This window comes from Crinia signifera, chromosome 2, assembly GCF_055691185.1.
Source record: "Crinia signifera chromosome 2, ASM5569118v1, whole genome shotgun sequence".
Lineage (NCBI taxonomy): Eukaryota > Metazoa > Chordata > Amphibia > Anura > Myobatrachidae > Crinia > Crinia signifera.
The window spans coordinates 321,844,504-321,865,793 of record NC_139218.1 but is presented as its reverse complement, the minus strand read 5'-3'; the positions used below and the strand labels follow the sequence as shown (position 1 = coordinate 321,865,793).

Genomic DNA, 21,290 nt, shown 5'->3' with positions numbered 1-21,290 from the left:
AAACCCACGCAGGCACAGGGAGAATATACAAACTCCGCACAGTTAGAGCCATGGTGGGAATTGAACCCATGATCTCAGTGCTGTGAGGCAGTAATGCTAACCATTACACCATCCGTGCTGCCCACCATGTATAGCGATTTCCAGACTATGTACTTATTCCTGAATTTAGCATCTTATTTGGGTTGTAGCTGCATCCAAGTGTATTAGGTACTTAGGATTAGTATTTGTGTCATAGAGAAGTTTATAAGAATCTTATCAATTCGGGATACGGTCATTAGGTCTACAGCAAGAAGGTAGACAAGCATTGGGTCGACATGGGTTTAGGTCAACAGGTCACTAGGTCGACATGGGCAAATTTGACAGTAAAAAGGTCAACATGGGGTTTTTCAATGTTTTTTTGAGCCAACGTGTGCCGACAGGTGGTATTTCATGCCCTACCATGCACTAGGGCATGGAGGGAGAATAAAATAGTGTGCCGAGCATAGTGAGGCACCGTGCCCGAAGCATGGAAAGCACAGCGTGCCATTCGAGGGGACACGGTGCACTTTAACCTGTGTCCATGTCGACAGTGATGACATTCAGGTTAAAAAAAACCATGGCGACCTTTTGACTGTAGACCTTGCCCACATCGATATACTGCTTGTGTCGACCTAATAACCTGTCGACCTAAACCCATGTCGACCTTTCCCCATGTCAAACTAATGGTGTCGACCTAATGCTTGTTGACCTTCTTAATGTAGAGCTAATAATCCATACCCAATTCAGACCAAGCACAACAATACATGGGGCCGCTCACTCATATCCGCCTTCATTCTTTTCAGGTCTTGACACACTTGTGGCTACAGGCACAAAGTACTGATGACCAGTACTGCACATGAGCAGGACCTGTATTACACATGTGCAGTACAGGTCCTGGCTTGTCAGACATACTACAGCTACAGTAAAGTCCTTCGCAACACAGAGGTGTCATCCCAGTTTTGTGTGAACTCCAAGGCAAGGATCGCCGTCTTCTGACTGAGATTTCCCGTCTTCTCCGAAGGAGCTGCAGCGGACAGCCTTGTGGCTTACTCATCTGGCCGATGTTGCCGCAAGTGATCCGATGCTGCATCCTCGGACACAGCAGTGGATCGCAAATGCAAGCAGAACACATTTACTTATGCCAGACACCTCCTGCTGCATCACCATAGGCTAGCAGGAAGCAGCAGAAATCCACCCACATCTGAATCAGGCCCATAATGCATTAGCACTAACGTTGCTCATTTGCATGCATTCACTTACTGGGAATTGCACTACAGAAATACTCCATGCCAACTGCTCCCTCTGCATCAGCCCCAGCCCAGCATGTTGAGCATTTTAAGATGCAGATGTTAACATGAAATGATGCCTGAAAATTACTTCCACTTGTTGTAGAAAAGCATCTGTTCTGGTAATTCAGTAAGCAGGGCAGATGGTTCGCTACACAAGTTACTATGGAAATGTTTCCTATGACCATGTAACCTCAGAGATCACTGCCAGCCTACTGCATATATAGCCTTGCACTGTAGAAACCAGTAAAGGTTGCACAGGCCATTTCATGTTCTCAAAATTGGTGATGACCGTTCAGAGGTTTTATTGGCCCCAGAAGGCAAAATGATCACAACCTTTTTCCAACTAAACACAGTGTTTTTAAAAAATATAGGATGTCATTTGTCAGTTCCAATAGGTTTAAACACATTCAAATCTTTATGAATGTGTCATGAACCAACACCTGAGCCTGAGTGATGTGGACATGACAAAGGATTAATCGAAAACACCTGACCAGTGTGAGAACATCTTAGTTTCTCTGTAATACCCCTTTCCTATCGTAATGCCTGATCGGACCTGGGTCCGCCGCTTTCACCTTAAACCCTGGGTCGGATCGCCGGGTTGGTCGACATGTCACCAACTCTGCAATTACCCAGGTCCAAGGTGCAGTGTGAAAGGGGTATAATAAGGTTTGTTTTAGTACAGATGGAGCGCCTCTCAGACAGTGCTGGTGCTCGACATAATGCCCCCCACTGGTGATGGCGCTCCATCTCACTGGGACGCGCAAGCGTCTCATACGCACGCACATCCCAGTTTGCGGGGGATGCGAACCCTGCCCGTCTCTGCTTCAGGAAGGGGGGGGGGGGGAGGCGGTGAGCTCCATCAGAAGGGGACATGAGAGCTTCTCGTGAGGGTGCGCATCCCCTTGAGGGGGGCCGGTGGTTGCAATCCGACCGCCAGACCCCTACCGAATGAGATTGGCTACATAGTTGACATTCTCACCCAATAGAGTGGGTTGCTCTGAAATGTCTTTTAGGAAGTAAAGGGACTAGTGGTGTGTCAGCTGCTTACAAAGTGCTGGGCATGCCCCCACAGTGACTGAAATGGGAGTGTGGCTTGCAATTGTGACATCACTGCAAAGCCATGCCCAGAGCAACATCCCATTTCAAATAGAACTCTCATCTTAGTAAATTCCCCCCCGTAGTGTGTTTGCATAAAATAACTACTCTGAGGCGTAGGATTTTTGTAGTGTGCACCTGAGTTTTATATATTTTTTCTGTGTGGTACTATAAATCTCAGCACCTCTTATTATGTTTATAATTAGAGTATGCAGTCCAGCCTATACTTTCCCCTTATAATTTTTAAACACAGCATGTAACTTGTCAGTTAGGAGCTGATTGACTGGTTCTTTATCTCTGTACTTTATCCCTGTCCAGGGCTTAGTACACCTGTCCCTGTGATACTGGATCTGTTTTGGCCAATTAGAAACTTCAAGTGTGATAGTGAGTTCTGCCAGGGCATTGCTGTGATTGGATCTCCAGCCAGGAATAAGAGAAAGAGAAGATGTTGTTTGTTGTGGTTCTATAGATGAATATGTTGAATGTAACTTACTGTTCATTAGCCATGCCTCCTACATTTACAGTCAACTTATAATGTATTGCTTATTATGGGTGTGTAAATGGCACATATTAATAGTTCTATTGAGCATTTGGATTCAGTATTAAATCCCGACCGCCGAAATCCCGACAAGGGGGGGACGTGGATCACCCCCCCTTGCGGGCTCGCTGTGCTCGCCACGCAGCGGGCCCTGTGCCTCGCTATGCTCAGCACACTAATTTATTCTCCCTCCGAGGGTGACGTGGACACCCACGGAGGAAGAAAGTGTCAGGATTTCGGCGGTCGGGATTCCGGCATCAGGATTTTGAACGCCGGGATCCTGACCGCCGGGATTTACACTACATCCCGAGCATTTTACAGACTATTTGTATACAAATATAAACCCACCTTACTTGACAGTGCACTCTCCCCAGATTAAAGGGTAGTTTAATGGTCAACAGTGACTAGGTCGACACCTTGAAATGGTCAACATACCCAAGGTCGACATTGACAAAAAGGTTGACACAAGTTTATGGTCAACATAGACATGGTCAACATGAATATGGTCAACATGAGGTGTTTTTTGGGTGTCTATGTCCATATATGTAGGCATGGATACCGTAATAGTGTGCTGCCTTCCCTCGCATGGCTGGCTGCACTCACCATGCTGCGGGTGCGGTGCCTCCCTGAGCTCGGCACACTATTCTACACCCACTTGGATAGGAAAGTATGAAATAACACGAATTTTTGAAAAGCAAAAGTGAAAAACTCATGTCAATCTTTTTCATGTTCACCATGTCTGTGTCGACTATAAGCTTGTGCCCACCTTTTGTCAATGTCAACCTAGTTACTGTCAACCATAAGTTGTCGACCTAGTGACTGTGGACCTAGACATACGAAAACAAGCCATTCTTGCCTTCAAACCCCCTCGCCATATTCAAGGTAAGGGCCAAATCCTCGCCACAAGAGGATGGCGAGGATCCCCTTAAGCAGCGAGGTTTGCCGCAAATGTACCAAGTCCGCCACATTTTTTGATTAGCCCCGCCTTTTTAATGGCCACACTCACAGTTTCCATCTCGCCTCAGGGAACAGGCGAGGTGGAAACAGCGAGTGAAGGGAAGTCCGTTGAATACTGACGGCAAGCTATCGCCACTTCTCTCAGTTGATAGCTGGCCGTTGACATTGAGGACATTGAATACCCCTCATTGTCTACCCAGTGACCGAATACCGTTGTACATAAGATATATAGGGGTCTTTGTACTAAACCTTGGAGAACGATCAAGATGAGACACAGTACTACCCAAAGAGCACCTAACTGTTATTTTTCAAACACAGCCTGCAATATGGCAGTAAGGAGCGGATGGCTGGTACTTTATCTCCACCCACTTGATCTCCCTCCATTGCTTAGTACATGGGCTCCATGCTTTTCTGTTTGGGACATCTGCCTTGTCAGTTACATTGGTGTATGTGTGTGCCGGTGGAGGGGCTGTTTTTTACCTACTAATTTGCATAATAACATTACCGTAGTTCACCCTATGTTTTACATTGGGGCACACCTGCAAATAATTATTGTTTTGAGTGTTTCCCTGTAAATGTTGAGTAAAACACACCCACGCTGTTTCCTTTTTCTTTCTGTGCAAATGCTGTAGGTGGGGGGGGGGGGGAATATATTATTTCCAAGTAATTATCAGATCTGGTTAAGTTTATCATTCATCCAATGCCGTGTTTAAGTGTCAGGCTGCCCTGTCACCGCATTTTTTGCCGCCCACCACCCTACCCCCCCCCCCCCCGACCTATTTTAACATATTCATTATTGCGCTATAAGTCCTAACTTGCCAACTGCCAGTATACTGTAATGATCCAAGGGAGAGAGAGAGAAAGGAGGAGAGCACTCAATCACCCATGATTCACAGCACCATTTGCAACCAACCCCTTCCCACACACACACACACTCGATTCACGGCTCCCTGTCGTATCACCCCCCCCCCCCCCCCTGCGTCCCGTGAAGGTGCAGGTGCCTAGTGGGAAATCCAGCCCTGCAATTATGCTGCAGACTTATTCACAAAAAGTCTGAGCCCCTAGAATCATGTCATTATAGCAGAGGGAGTGCTGCTCTGCAATTATACTGTACAGCATCGAGCAAACAGCTGCACCATTCAGAGGCAGACATCTAATGCATTAGATTAGGGTTGGTAGTAAATGATTTTGGGATGTGCTAATAAGGAAGCTGGAGGCTTAATTGGAAATTAGAGAATAATGTCATCATAATGCTTTATTCTTCTGCACTATACAATGATTTGTATTCCAGAGCTACATGCAGACATACAATATATATAAATGACCCCCTCTCCCTCTCATCTGCTCTCCCTCCCTATCCCTCACTTATTGCTTCCCATCATCTATTTATCGATCTTCTAGCACTACAAGCTGAATCCCAATTATCTTATTAATAATTGCACTGATTCATTCCTATAAAGTTAATTGGTAGAAAGAGACCTGTGCTGGATAAATTGCCTGCTGGAATGGGAATTAAATGTGCATTGCAGCTATAGTGACTGTGATAGGCTCAGCGTTTTATGTCTGGGAATTGGCATGGCCACTGGGGACATTCTGGTCATTTCAAAGTTTTTTGTTGTTGGAAATGCTACAGTTTGCAGTTGCTGTCAGAGTGATCACTATGAAGTGCTGTGGTCAGGTCACATTAAGAGATCAGGGAAATAGCATTTCGCACAGCCAGTAAATTAACCTGTGTAACAGTCATGATCTACCAGCTACATGCAGTGATCGCTGGCCATCTTTCTAATGATAAAAGAAGACAAATGACTTCAGTCAGGAGGGCAACGTTTCACTCACAACAATAAAGGTAGTCGACAGTCTTTATGTCGTCATCAACGTTTCGAGATTTTATTTCTTATCTCTTCTTCAGGATACAATTTACAATGTGAACATAAGCATCTTAAGGTGCGTACACACGGGTGCAATTATGTATGAAATCGCTGGCAAAATGGTCGCTCAGCGACTATATTGCCAGTGATTTCATGTGCAGCCGGCGATAGATGGCTGGGAGCGCGCTCCCGCGGCCAGCCCTTCCTGGTCGCTGGTCGCAGGAGCATGCTCCTGCGACCAGCGGCTTCCCCCAGCGATCGCCGGGCAGGAGGTCAGCGCCGGAGAAATCAGCGCTGTTCTCCCACGCCCTGCGACGCTGCTCCCTCCCTCCTTCCGTCACCTGCTGCTGCGCTTCGCCTCCGCCCCGTAGCAGTGTCTCCTTTTCATCGCTGATGAAAAGGAGACACTAGCAATATGATTGCTGGGGATATATTGCTAGCAATATATCCCCAGCAATCATATAGACCCGTGTGTACACAGCATTAAATACCCCACACCACCTGCAAACAGCCACTGCCGTTGGAGCGCATCAGGGGACGCCCACAATGGCGTCAAACCTGAGCGCTACGCCAGCACGGCTGTATCTAATCAAACAAAATAATTACAAACATTTAGAAAAGTTAAAACCACAGAGAAGTTACAACAACAGTACAGAGCATATGCATTTATCAATGTTCAAAACATCTCCAGTGTTGTTACTCAATAATGCAACATATTTATACATTATAACAAGCCCAATTTAGATAGATACACTTCCTAACTATCACGGATATTAACCATTATGCATTTAATACAATTTAGACAATTAGCAAACTGTCAGGGTTCATCATGGCTGCAACTAACCTTATAAGTTTATATAAAACTATGAAGTCCAGCATACTCACTTAGGCCGCCCGGGGATAATGTCCCCAGTTTGTGAATCCACATCGATTCACGCTGCAGCAGTTTCAAAGCCCGATCGCCCCGTCGCAGACTACTGGGAATGTGGTCGATTATCATATAGCGCAGTACTGCCATGCTGTGGCCAGCCTCGGCAAAGTGCCTTGCCACAGGCTGGTCACTGGTACCCTTCTCCAAGGCTTTTTTGATCGCGGAGCGGTGACCCGCCATCCGCTCACGCAGGGTACACTCCGTTTTGCCCACATAGCATAAGCTACATGGGCAAATTATCATGTATACAATAAATTTAGTCTGGCATGATACCCTATGCCTGATATTAATAGGCTTATCGCTGCGGGGGTGATTAAAGCTAGAGGCGGCAATGAGTGACCTGCATGTAGTGCAATTTAGACATTTAAAACAGCCAGGCTTCGATGACAGGAAGCTCCCTTGAACACTTTGCTGCTGATTAATACCAGTTACATCAGTTTTCATAACCCAGTCTCTGATCGTTTTGCCTCGGGTATAGCAGGGCATAATTCGCGTCTCCGCCAGACCCAAAGCAGGATCAGACCGTAGGATCGGCCACAAGGACTTAGTTACTTGACGAATCTTATTACTCTGGGTATTAAAGTGGTTCACCCATGGCATCTTAATAGAGTCAGTGACTACCTTCTTTTTGGGACTAAGTAATTCACACCTGGGCATCAGCATAGCTTTTTCGGTACTTATGTAGTATCTGGGCGTCCGATTTAGAAATCGGATCGGATCGCATCGCATCGCATGCGACCAAATCGTATGCGATGCGATGGTCAAGATTTTTCCATAGGATTCAATGTTAAAATGGTCTGAGTCCATTTTAACATAGAATTCAATGGGAAAAAGGGGTCCTTTTCCTTTCCCCACTATCCAAGTGGGCATGGAGTTGGATATAAACCGAGCCTGAAGCGTGGCGAGCGTAGCGAGCCCCGCGAGGGGACACAGAATACTTTTTAAGAAATATGCGTCCGCTCGCCACGCTTCGGGCTCGGTGGCTCGCTGCGCTCGCCACGCTATATAAAATCAACTCTATGCCCACTTGGATAGTGGGGAAATGAACAGGACCTTCTTAACATTGAATCCTATGCAAAATCGCATCGAATCGCATCGCATCGCATCTGATTGTATGCCTTAAGGTAAGGCATACAATCACAAAATCGGCAGCCCAGATACTACATAAGTACCGCTTTTTCTTTTGATTTCAATAATAGTTCACGTTCATACCCGCGAGTTTCAAACTTATCGATCATGGCATCAATATGATGTTCCGCATCGCCCTCCTCACTGCAAATCATCTTTGCTCTAACAAATTGCTAATAAGGCAAGCTGTATTTGCAGGTCTTAGGATGAAAGCTTGTGGCGTGCAGCATCACATTGCGGTCAGTTGTCTTACTGAATAATGAAGTGGATAGCACCCCATTCACAATCTAAACCTTAACATCCAAAAAATGGATGGATGAGGCATCGATTGAAAATGTGAACTTAATAGGATCATTAGTGCTGTTGTGTTGTTCAATGGGGATGCAGTTTAAATCCCGGTGGTCGGGATCCCAGCGTTCAGAATCCCGACGCCGGAATCCCGACCGCCGAAATCCCGACAGTTTCTCTCTCCGTGGGTGTCCACGACACCCCTGGAGGGAGAATAAATTAGCGTGCCGAGGCACCGGGCCCTCTGTGTGGCGAGTGCAGTGAGCCCCCAAGGGGGGGGCGATCCACGTTCCCCCACTTGTCGGGATTTCGGCGGTCGGGATTCCGGCGTCGGGATTTTGAACGCCGGGATCCCGACCGCCGGGATTTCATACTGAATCCGTTCAATGAACTGGACAAACTGCTGCTCGGTACCTTGCCATATAACAAAAATATGTGGAACTTATTTGTTGGTCCCCTTGCTGGGATACCTGGAAGGCACCCAGCTGATTGTTTGGAGTGGGAGTGCTGCTCACTATATACTGTGTGTGTATGTATGTATATATATATATATATATATATATATATATATATATATAAATATCACCATCTAAAACACAAATGGAGGGGGCTCCTGATAGTGTAATATTGTTTTATTAAAAAACGTGAGAAGCCATTAAAACTTTATGCAATAATGGTGCCCATACCGAAGTCCTCCTCCGGTGTAGGCTGGCTACCACATGATACAAATATCCACCACTGGCAGAATTGCAGACAATAGTGCACGGATGTCACTCACGGAACCTCAAGGCTGCCCAGCAGGCAAAGATTCTCCTGGACTCCAAACGACTCAGCGTCTAGCATATATATATATTAAATCGGCGGGTAGTCGGCACTCAGCTCCTTAGACAGATTTGGCCCCGTGCCATCAGCAGAGTCTGCGTGACGGACAAATATATATTTGCTCGATCGTCCGCGGCACTGGGGACTGGTAAATAACTCACACAACAGCCAGCTTAGTAGTTGACGTTTCAGCCTTTATCAAGGCTTTTTTCAAAACAGCTTACATAACAAATAGCGTTTATGGTGTGTACACACAGCAGATACTGGCGTGAGATGCGAGTCCCGTCGCGATCAGATCGCATCGGGACTCGCATCTCACGGCATGACAGGGGCACAATTTACACTATATAGTGCAGATCTGCACTATATAGTGTTGCCTGCCCTCTCTATCTGGCTGCCGATATGTGTTCACATGGGAGTGCGCATCGGGCTCGGAAGCCCTAAAAAAGCATGCGATTTGGCTTCCGATGTTCCCTATATCGGGAACATCGGAAGCCAAATCTAACCGTGTGTACACACTATTACACTCACCTTATAAATAAACATAATAAATGTAGATATACCATAAATGTGGTGTGAGACAGTTGTCAACCAAAAGTGCTATAAATATATGTACTACAGTAAATGTGTGTATGAGTATTTATTGCTCTGCTGGTTATATCTTAAAGAAATCAATATGGTATTTTGCCTTCTAGTCAGTGGCGTAACTATAGCACCGCAGCCCCCGCGGTCGCGGGGGGGCGCTGTGCATATGGGGGCCCCGGGGGGCTGCGGGGCAATAGTAATCCCCCCGCCCCCCATCCCCCGCATGCTTACCTGTCCGCGCGTCCCGGCTCCCCTCCTGGCTTCAATCAATGCTATGGAGACGGACCACGATAAAATGGCCGCCCCATAAAGCAGACTGTTCTCTGAAACTGTCTGCGGTATGTGGGCGGCCATTTTATCGTGGTCTGTCTGCATAGAATTTATTGAAGCCAGGATGGGAGCCGAGACGCGCAGACAGGTAAGGATGCGGCAATGGAGGGAGGGGGCACAGGGGGCACGGGGGGGGGGGCGTCCCAAACAAAGCTACGCCGCTGCTTATAGTAATCATATTAAGCATATTGTGTTTAACTGTACTAAATCGATTATTCCTGATTTCTACCATTTAAATGGACCTCAATGTTTATATTATTGGTATTTTTAGACCCACTGCATTTGACAGTGTTTATATATACAATGCTTCACTGTCACCTTATAATAAGTTTTATAAAAAGCAACGAAGGCCTAATTGCTCGTTAAGCCCCTTGGGGGCCAATGAGTCCAACTTGAATATCCATCTTGTTTCAAGTTGGAGTAATTTCCTACCCCTGTCACCCCCTCTCGGGAGTGTCGGGACCTGATCGATTATCATGTACCTCACAGAGGCCAATGAATTTTTGGCTTGTGCAAAATGGCGAGCAACAGGCTGCTCGCTCGTGCAGAAAGGCACGAGCAAGCAGCCTGTTGCTCGCCATCGGAGGATGGGAGGGTGCCCACAGGCCAGTGAGTGGATGTTCACATGAAACATCCACTCGTGGTCCATTCGCTTGGCGACCTACCGCATTCGGACAGCGTGAGTGATCCATACGATAGGCGGGGCTAAGAACACTCAGTGCCCGTCCGAAAATACACAACCGTCCGACTCAATCAGAATAAGGCCCAGAGTGTGGGGCCCATTAGAAATGTTGCTGAGCGATCTAAGCGATGACTCAGCAATTTTGCTCAGTACACAGCGATGTGTCAGCAATGTGTGCTGAGTGATCTGCAAAGGCCAGACCGGCGATCTACTAGATTTATCCAGTATGCTGGATCTTAGTCGCCGAGCGATAGCAATGAGTAGAGTCGCGCATCGCTATCACAATGGCCCCTACACACGGCATGATGTAATGGCATTTTCTAAGCGATCTAGTGAAATTAAGTCAGATTGCTTAGAAAATGCCCTGTATAGGCCCCGTAACACCTACCAACATTGGCTATGGAAAGAAATCTGTATTTTATGGGGGGGGGGAATGCCAAAGTTAAGAATTTAACTTATATGCCATCTTTTTACACTATTGTAGCATTCTTGTACCACAAAATAAATCTAATTTTGCCTGTGGTCACGTACTTAATTCTTTCTCTGAAAGTAAGATAACCCGACTGACCCAACTCGTCTCAGGTGCAATCTGTTGTTTCCTGCAGCAGTCACTATTATGATTCCACCTTACAAAGCAAATAAGAACTTCACATTCTTAATATAGATAACACATGAGTAGATTGGATCCTGGCTCTGCTCTTCTGTATCTGCTATCATACTTCTGTTTCCAAGCTATAACGTATGTGAGCAGTTTTCTGTAGAAACCAGAGGATTGTGAGTCTGAAATATAATAAATCACGGTAATGTGCGTGTCGTTATGGCCACATCGCCTTCAGTTGGGTTCCACTAAATTGACTTAGGATACATGCTAATTAAATGGTCATTTTGTAGAAAAAAATAAAATAAAAACTCATTAAAGCATCACTATATTTAATTGGATTATACAGCCTATAATTGATGAGCTCATGTTTAAATAGAATTATCTGCTTTGCTATTTTTAGTAAAGTCATTATTAGTGACTTATTACAAGTGTTTCGTTGTGATCCCTCCAGGGTGTGGTAGTCATAGGAGGTTACAGGAGTTTGTCCCTGTTACTATTAGACTGGTTATAGATTACTCTTACAGCTGAGCATGAACATATGTTAGTACATATTGTAATCTGAAATATCATTTATTACCAGTTATCTTGATTTTATATTTTGCCTCTGTTTCCTGGGGAAAATTACATTCTTTATTGCATCTGCAGCTCCCGTTTAAATGACTGGGAGCTGGTCAGTTGTTTATGGGCTGCCATAGATATCGCAGATCTCGCACCCACAGTCCAGGGACTTAGCCGCATAAACTGCCAACCCATGTCTAAAGTGACAGTTAAGGCATCCAAAAGCCGGGCATGATGCAGTTAACCTTTCATGCCTTTCTTGTCCATTTAAATGGACATTATTAAAACATTTAATGCTTAACCCGTTGAGTGCCAAGTTAATTTGCCAAAATAGCTGTGAAAATTGGCAAGCAAACATTTTAATTCATCATAATTGCAATGTTACCTTATATAGGAAATATAATCTTTTTTACATGTTTTTTTTTATTTGAATTTATATAACAAATGTGAGCGGCACTGGCATTTGTAGTGGATAATTTGTACATCTCTCATATAGATGTTGGCACTAAAATGGTTAAACTTTATGTGGTGATGGTTACCGTTGAAATCCAAATGCCCATAACAAAATACAAAAATACTGTATCAAAATATCAAATTGGAATGAAACACAATGTTTCGGTGTACAATGTACAATACTTAATGTATATTAAAAAAAAAAACCAATGACCAAAATTAATATCACCATTGTCATCAATGGGATCCACTGGAAACATGCACTGGGTCATAAAGAGTTAAGGCACCCAAAAGCCCATCAAAGACTGCAGGTAAATGATTACCCCCATTAGATGGTAATTCAATTTGCCGTGAAGTGCTGCTGCAGTGCTCACCTATGCCTTCTCCTTTAATACTGCAGATACCATTCAGAAGGCACTTTGAGTAGAATTTCCCACCAAAACTTAGTGAAAACTTTTTTTTGGAATAATATTGAAAATGAAAAACACCCCAAAATCATATATGGTCAGCACCAGGCATTGCACGCATGTAGTGTTAGCATGAATAAAGTTATCTATTGTTGGTTTGCAGGTGGACGAATGCACAGGAGTCTGCAGGCTACACAGGAGGACTGTGAGACTTTAGGCCGTGGCTGGGGCCAGGCAGAAGGCGGAAGAAAATAACCCCGGTGCCGTAGCAACATTGTCCTGTTGCCCTATTAACGCAACATTGCTTGTTGGGATATCTGCAAATAAAACAAGTATGTAAATGTAGGGTACGGAAATAAATGTGTGAATGGTTGTAGATGTGCTTTGTTCACAAGACAGCATCCAAATGGGTATTAGTCTATTAGATACCCAATATGGCCCGATTTGTGTAACCTGACAGGAGACTAATGTGCTCACATCATCTTGTTGCTCTGATGAATTGAAGATGAAAATTCTTTGAGGAAACAGTGATGTCAGCGAGCCTGAGGTTGTGCAGGAGGCTGATGCGTTATTAGGAACATTATTTGAATACTGTCTCTGTGAAGCTCGTGTTTTCTTCCTGGCTACTCATCCTATATCCAGAGCTGACGCTATCTCTGCCTGTGCCCTAAGGCTGCTGTTAGTGATGCTATCTGAAGAAGGGATATTACTGTTCTCAATGGCTTCAACATTTCCCTACTTCAGGTATCAACTAAAAATATTTATAGCTCCTTCTTTTCTTTTTCTACTTTTTTTTCCCATTGCAAATGTGTCCTTACGGTACCTCTCATTCAGCTATTACACTATGGAAAATGCACTCGGATCTAAATGTGGAAAGTAATTACATGGATAACTGTGTGTATGTATAATATATATATATACTGTATATGTCATGAAGTATGTTAGCATGATTTACAGCTTCCAGTAATGGGAGATAAATGAGTGTATTTATTTTGCCATCAGCATTCTGTTCCTTTTGTGTACTTCATAAATGCCCCAACCCCAGACTTGTGCCTCAGACTTAACCATTGCATTTGCTTAACATGATCTACCGGGATGCGGTCATTTGGTCTACAGCATGATGGTCAACAGTCATTAGGTCGACACCATTAGGTCAACATGGGAAAATGTCGACGTTGGAAAAGGTCGACATAGGAAAAGGTCGAAAGGTCATTAGTTCAACAGGTGGTTAGTTCGACAGTGTCTAGGTCGACAGTCAAAAGGTTGACATGGGGTTTTTCACTGTTTTTTGAGCAGACATGTGCCGACAGGCGGTATTTCATGCCCTACCATCCACTAGGGTGCGGCACTAGTGTGCCGAATGTAGCAAGGCACTGTGCCCTACGTGCGGTACACTTTTTTGAAAACAAAAAATCATGTTGACTTTTATCCAGTCAACCTTTTCTATGTCAACCTATTGCTTGTGTCCCATGTCGACCTTTTTAAGGTGTTGACGTATTGAGTGTTGACCTAATTAGTGGCGACCCAGCGACTGCATACCCATTTTGGCATTAAATGATTGTGAGATTGGGCTCTGAAAAATGACCTCTATTGTCCCTCTATTGGCTAAGGGCAATACCTGGAAACATGAGCTAATGGAGTATTGTTGTGCCTATTATGTATCAAACTTTAAAGAGAGTTAGGGCCAGATGTATCAAGCTTCAAAAAGTGATAAAATGGAGAGTGATAAACAGCCAGCCAATCAGCTCCTACGTGCCATGCTACAGGCTGGGTTTAAAAAATGTAGGTGGGGCTGATTGCCTTGAAGTTTATCACTCTCCACTTTATCACTCTTTGAAGCTTGATACATCTGGCCCTTAAAGAGGTGAGAGATAAGAGGGGTTGATTGATTAACAAGTTTTCTCATATGCAATGAGTTTGAAAACTTATAACTGTAATTTTTCAAACACATTGCAGTTAGGAGCTTATTGGTTGGAGCACTATTTATCATACACTAGTTTTTAAAGCTCGTCATGTTTGATAAAACCTGCTGATAAATCAGCCCCACAGTACCAACAAATATGCTCCTAACTGCCATTTTGCTGCCTGTGTTTGAAAAATTAGTAAGATGCTGATTGGTTGGTACTTTACCTCTCTTCGCTCTTCAAGAGTAACCTCTGTGACAAAAGCCCTTCCATAGACTATAAGCTCTCTGGTTGCTGACCTTTGTATACAACATATCAGGGGAAATTTACCAAAATGGATTCATAAAAAATAGGTGTATTCTTAGGCAGAAATACACCTATTTTTTACACATTTGTATTTTCGGGATTTACAATCCCGAAAATACAACAATTCGTATTCCTAATGATGGGACATTCGTATTTGTATTTACAAATACGAATGTCTACACCATCAATAGAATACGACAGAAATCACCATTCAAAAGAATTATGGTTCCTGATTTACTAAGCAGCCGTATTGATAATACGGCTGCTACTTGGTGTAAAACAGGCACCAAAATACGACAGGAAAATACACCTTGATGTTCCTGTCGTATTTGGCTTTAGCCTGCACGATCCGTGCAGGCTTTAGTGTAAAAAAAATAGAAAAAATAAATAAATAAAAAAACCTGTAACCGGCACCAGGCTGAAGGAGCCGGGGCCGGTAATTAAAAATCAGGGAACCCGACAAATAGGGGTTCCCCGATTTTTAACAACCAGCCCCAGGCTCCAGGTCCGGGGCTGGTTCCCAAAATACGGGGGACAAAATGACTAGGGGCTCCCTGGTATTTTAAGAACCAGCCCCAGGCCAAACCAGCCAGCAGGGTAATGTCACAGCCAGGGGACACTTATGATATAAACATTAACCCCCTGACCGGTCAGCCTGGCCAGGGGCCCTGGGGAGTGGGGACCCCCCAATGAAGGGGTCCCCCCCCCCTCTAGGACTTACCTGACCAGGCTGAAGCCTGGTGCTGTCCCCGGTTTTATTTTAAGTGTGTGTCAGCGTGTTTTATTTTACTATTTTTAATACTGTGGAACTACAAGACCCAGCGGGCCCTTTAATGCCCCGCAGGCTGGGACTTGTGGTTCTCCAAGTCCCAGCTTGCAGGGGAGGCTTGCTGGGACTCATAGTTCACCAGTATTAAACAATAGTTTATTCTTTTTTTTACACCAAGATCAGCCCGGTGACCACAGCCCAGGGTCACCAGGGACAGCACCAGGCTTCAGCCTGGTCAGGTAAGTCCTGGAGGGGGGGGGACCCATTCATTGGGGGGGTCCCCACTCCCCCAGGGCCCCTGGCCAGGCTGACTGGTCAGGGGGTTAATGTTTTGGCCGCGGGACCTTATATCATAAGTGTCCCCCGGCTGTGACATTACCCTGCTGGTTGGTTTGGCCTGGGGCTGGTTCTTAAAATACGGGGGACCCCTAGTCATTTTGTCCCCCGTATTTTGGGAACCTGCTCCAAGGAGCTTACAATCTAGAGCAGGGCTCGGCAACACCGGCCCTCCAGATGTTGATGAACTACACATCCCAGGATGCTTTGCATTAGTTTTGCTATGTGGCCATGCTGAAACTGATGCAAGGCATGCTGGGATGTGTAGTTCATCAACATCTGGAGGGCCGGTGTTGCCCAGCCCTGATCTAGAGGGAGGGGAGACAGAAAAGTGACATGAGGTGCAGATAAGAAAGAAGGAAGTGAGCATGGCAGTGAATGTCAGGACATGAGGGGGCCGGTACAAAGAACCGGTACAACGAGTAGGTTATGCAGAAGGGTACATGTTGATGAACAGGTGGGTGTTCCGTTGAAGTGGGGGGGCAGCACAGGCAAAGTCTTGGATACGTACATGGAATTCAATGACCAGGGTAAGGAGAGGTGACGGTCACTGACCAACCGGAGTGGGCGGGAGGGAGTGTGGAGGGAAATGCGGTTGGAGATGTACAGAGCAGTGAAGTTAGGGTACTTGTTTCCTAGCACAGCGCCCACGATTACAATGTTAAATGCACCCCCACGCCACCCCCACTATGAACGTCAACGCGAAGCGTGGCGAGCGCAGTGAGCCTGCGAGGGGCGGCGGTACGCGTCCTCCGACCTTTTCATACCCCCACTATCCACGTCGGCATGGAGTTGATTTTAGATAGTGTGGCGTGGTGAGCGGACGTGTATTACTTTACATGGATTCCGCGTCCGCTCGCCATGTTTCGGGCTCGGTGGCTCGCTGCGCTCAACAAACTATAATCAACTCCACGCCAACGTGGATAGTGGGGGTATGAAAAGGTCAGAGGACGCGTACCGCCGCCGCTCGCCACGCTTCGGGTTGTCGTTGATACTGGGGGTGGCGTGGGGGTGCTTTTAACATTGTATGCACCCATTACGGTGCTTATACAATTAATAATCTTATAGGGGGGCCATTTAACATTGAAAACACCCATTAGGGTGTATATGGCATACAATGCGATGGTATACGATTTTAAATTGTATAATATCGGCTGCCATCGCGTAACATCGCATACCATTGTAAGGCTTATGGCATGCGATGTAATGGGCGCCGTGCTAGGAAACAAGTACCGAAGTTAGAGAGGGCATTGTATATATTTATTGTTTATTTTATACAAGTGATATGTGGTAGATTTTGGGGATATCATAATCAATTGTGATGTATTAGAGATTGGGGCACATCAAGAAGAAATATAAATCCGAGCATAAATAGTTATCTGGGGACAGTCAGGGCTATGGCAGGAGTCACCATTTACAGTATATCAGGCAAACGCTAGTTGGAAAAGCTGAATATGAATGGTCCAATATCTAGAGTACATAGAGAGGATAGGATAATTTCAGGTTGTCAGTGGTGTATCTCACCTCACAGTGCTCTGTATTTACACTGCAAGTGATCCTATTATCCATGTTTGCCCACTTCTTGCTCTGTGAAAATCAATCTCCACTAAACTCTGAGAGGAATTTGGAAAAGTGCATGGTGACACCTCGCACAGTGTCACCTGCTGTCATTGGAGGACCGCTCCCTTTCTCATTATCTTTATTATGTTTTCGCCCAATATATTATGGCTTTCATAAATTGCCAGAGTTGGGACATTACATAATGGGTGTCATGTTGGGTAGTTGAGTGTACATTGGTCATGGCATGATTAAAATTAGTGGGCAAAGATACTAATGATAATTATAAGGGGACACCGATATTATTTTGAATAAAAAAATTATATTACTTAAAATAATAATATGGTGACATCTATAAATATTTAGCTAAAACATACACATATTTTGAAATTATTATAAAGGGGCAACCTTTAGTTTGAGGAATCTTTAGGTGGCTCAGATTTGGCATGTTGCTATCCTTGTTTATTCCATTCCTGTTATATCTGTATCTCGTATAAGGCCGTCTATGCTTGTATCATCTGTGAATGGCTTATGGGGCGCACACGGGGAGATTTGAGCTTGATTTCTAAGTAATATAACTAGATTGCTTAGAAATTAAGCACAAATCTCTGTTTGTATGCCCCATAGTGATGGCGATGGGCGGTGCCTCACGCTGCTATCACCAGGCTAGATCATTCAAGCATGGAGTATATATCTGGTCATCGCCAGTGTCCTCTCACCATCGCTCAGCACACATGGCTTGTGCATCGCTGTCCTTAACTAGATCACTTAGCACAAAGGCACAGTCGCCCCGTGTGTATGGGACATTACAGCAGGGTTGCCGACTTTAATATTGTCCTCTCCGGGAGAAGCCCGGAGAGGAAAGTTTCAGCAGCTGCTCTTGGGGCGGGGCTTGAGCGTGACGTCACTAAGCCCCGCCCCATTGTGGCAAACCGCTGAATTCACGGATCTCCGTGGAGGGGGCGGGGCAAAAAGGATGGGATTTTGCCATTTTTAGCTCTGCCCCCTCCTCTGAGACCCGCGGATTGTGGCATTTAAATGCCACGATCGGGGGCGCAGCGGGGTCCCCCTGAATCCGGGAGGGTTGTCCACCCTTCCGGGGGGGGCGGGAGGGGGACCCAATTTTTGGGAGACTCCCGGCCATTCCGGGAGGGTAGGCAACCCTTCATTACAGGCCTACTCTAATATACTAACATTTCTAAGTCAGTGTGTAATTGTGTATCCTATGGCATGGCCAGGAAAGGTTTGCATCATACAAATGACATACAGTACTGTAATAATGGTACAAAAGGTCACGTTAGAGTGGTAACAATGTGCTAGCACGTGTGTTATTCACTGTTTATCTATTTCCCAATGTTGTTTTTATCTTCCTATTTTTGACAATGAGCATATAGTCTCTACTAACATTCTCTGCACACTTATAAGGAAAGGAAATGCTGATGGTACGCCTATTAATCATCACTTACAAGTGTTTTTGGCTTTGGATTGTGCTGAAAACACAAACGTGATCTCTGTTTCATAGTAAATCACAGAGTGGCCAGAGGCATCCTCCTCTGTTAGGCTGTCTGTGATGTTATGCGGCTATTTCCTGCAATGTGAGATGCTCTGCAGCCTTCTAACAAGTCTGCGAATGGCTGGTGACAAATCATGCTAATTGGCGTATACCTGCAAATCCATTCGCCACTCACGCACCATCAGTCTGTGCGTAATGCAGAATCTACTCTGCCTGTGATTGGAACATGCTGATCAAGGCCGGAGCGGACGTCACGCACTGGGCACACCTGCGTTTTTTTCTAACACTCCCAGAAAACTACTGGGTGACACCCACGAATGGCATCGTCCTGTCAATCTACTTGAGATTGACTTGCAATCAGAAAAGACGATGGATATTTTCGCTGAATGGCCTCTCGCATGTGCGCAACAATCCAGACGCATGCGCTGTTGTTAGATAATCAGCCACCTTGCGTAATCGCAGGGTTGTGATCAGGTCTGAATAACCCCCATAGTGCTAGGGAATGTTGTAGGGAGGAGGGCCCCAAACTGGTATTTTGCCTAAGGCCCCAGGTGGTCTAAATCCACCTCTGGTACAAAGAGTGGCACAAATGTGAAAAATTGTGGGGTGACCTTATTTCTATGTGACATTCCTGGCAATGACTATTAATGACTGGAGGGGTTTAGTTTAGCTGGAGAGGATGGGGTACGGGTCATTAGATCGACCTAATTTAGTTTGACATGCATTGGATCGACCATTGAAGGTTGACAGGCCTTAGATCGTCAACTGAAATAGGTTGACATGGGTAAGGTCGACAGGGCCGGGATGCTGACAACGGGAAGGCCGACATTAATTTTTCACTTTTTTACCCGAATGTCGACACCATCTAAGTGTACCGGGTACCCTCGCTGCGCTCGGCACACTATTTAATTCTCCCACCATGCCGTAGTGGATGGTAGGGCATGAAATACCGCCTGTCGGCACATGTCGGCTCAAAACATTGTGAAAAACTCATGTTGACCTTTTGACAGTCCACCTTCCCATTGTCAACCTAATAAATACATGTTTGTTTTTTTTGTACAAGATTTTGATGACTCCTGTGATTGAGCAGAGGATTTGGTGAATTTCTCATGCACCATAACCAGTTGGTAGCTCACGTGTTATGTGGCTGTTACAGCAGCTTTCATCTATACGGCTGTTACACCCAGGCTGCAGTGATTTCAATATTACTGTGAGATTGCAGTGTGGAACTCCCCAACACCCCTACAGGATTCCCCACAAAGAAAGGAATCCCGGTGACATCACGATGAGGTTTTCTGGTTTCATAGCAACCACTGAGCGCAGAAAGCAGATGTCCTTGTGTCTCCTGCATCACGGTGCTTAAATGCTCAAGCGACAAGGTACACAGGAATGGAATCCGTTGTCTCTCGCCTACTCCCCAGAGACTGAACTGTCAGTAACAGCCACGCTTCATTAACTGCAGCTTGTGCTAGAGCTGTCCTAGGCCTGCTCTTAGCAATAAGTGGTTAAGGAAACACAGACAAGCAATGGGCACATGCCAGGCAGTTACTGCATCAAATACCGTATTAAGAGTTACACTAGAGGGTATAGTATAAAGGGCTTTCTGAGCAATATCTTTAACTATATTCTCTTGTGTGTGCACTCAATATTGTTAATGATATGCTGGTCGAGCCGGCCCTGAGTATATACTGTATCCTACTGTTTATAAAATATTTATGCATAGGCGCCCTCCCTATACTGTACCTGTTATAGGTGACATAACAGATATTTACATATTTATTTTGTGAGCATTGCATTGTACATTGGGCCTAATTCAGACCTTGTCAAACATCTGCGAATTAGCAGGCGGGGGGATTATGGATAGACCATGCATGCATACGGCAGGGGTGGCCAAACCGGTCCTCGAGGTCTACCAATAGTTCATGTTTTCCAGGCCACCTGTGGATCTGTAGAATGTGTCATTTTGGAATGAATGCACCAACTGTCAGTAAGTAATGGCTACACCTGTGAACCAGATAGGTGGTTTGGAAAACATGGACTGTTGGCAGATCTCGGGGACCGGTTTGGCCACCCCTGGTATGGGTTGGTAAATGAGTAATGTGGGAGTGTCAGGTTGGCACTTTTTGTAGATTTCATGCCTAGTGTGCATTATATGTGTATATGGGCACAGGCTGGTCTTATGTTAGTTATGGTGAGCATGGCCTGGTATAAACGTATAAGGGGCATGAGCTGAAGCCAAGTGAAAAACTCAACCTGGTCTTCTAGTGAAGGCCAATGCAGAAGCTGGAAATGATGTTGCATGACTTGTATATCACTTGTGGTGGTTACATGACTAGTATGTCCCACGTAACATTT

General features: G+C 45.2%; 1 protein-coding gene across 2 annotated transcripts in view; it reads left to right on the top strand.

Moving 5' to 3' along the window:
• DGKA (diacylglycerol kinase alpha) overlaps positions 1–21,290 on the top strand; it is a 155,086-nt gene that overhangs the window by 73,535 nt on the left and 60,261 nt on the right. The window contains exon 3 of one of the 2 annotated variants that reach the window (XM_083169190.1): positions 12,714–12,882. The gene's annotated coding sequence lies outside the window, so the exon portion shown is untranslated. Of the gene's footprint in view, positions 1–12,713; positions 12,883–20,295; positions 20,315–21,290 lie in introns of those variants that run through there. The other variant, XM_083169193.1, reaches the window with a different exon arrangement.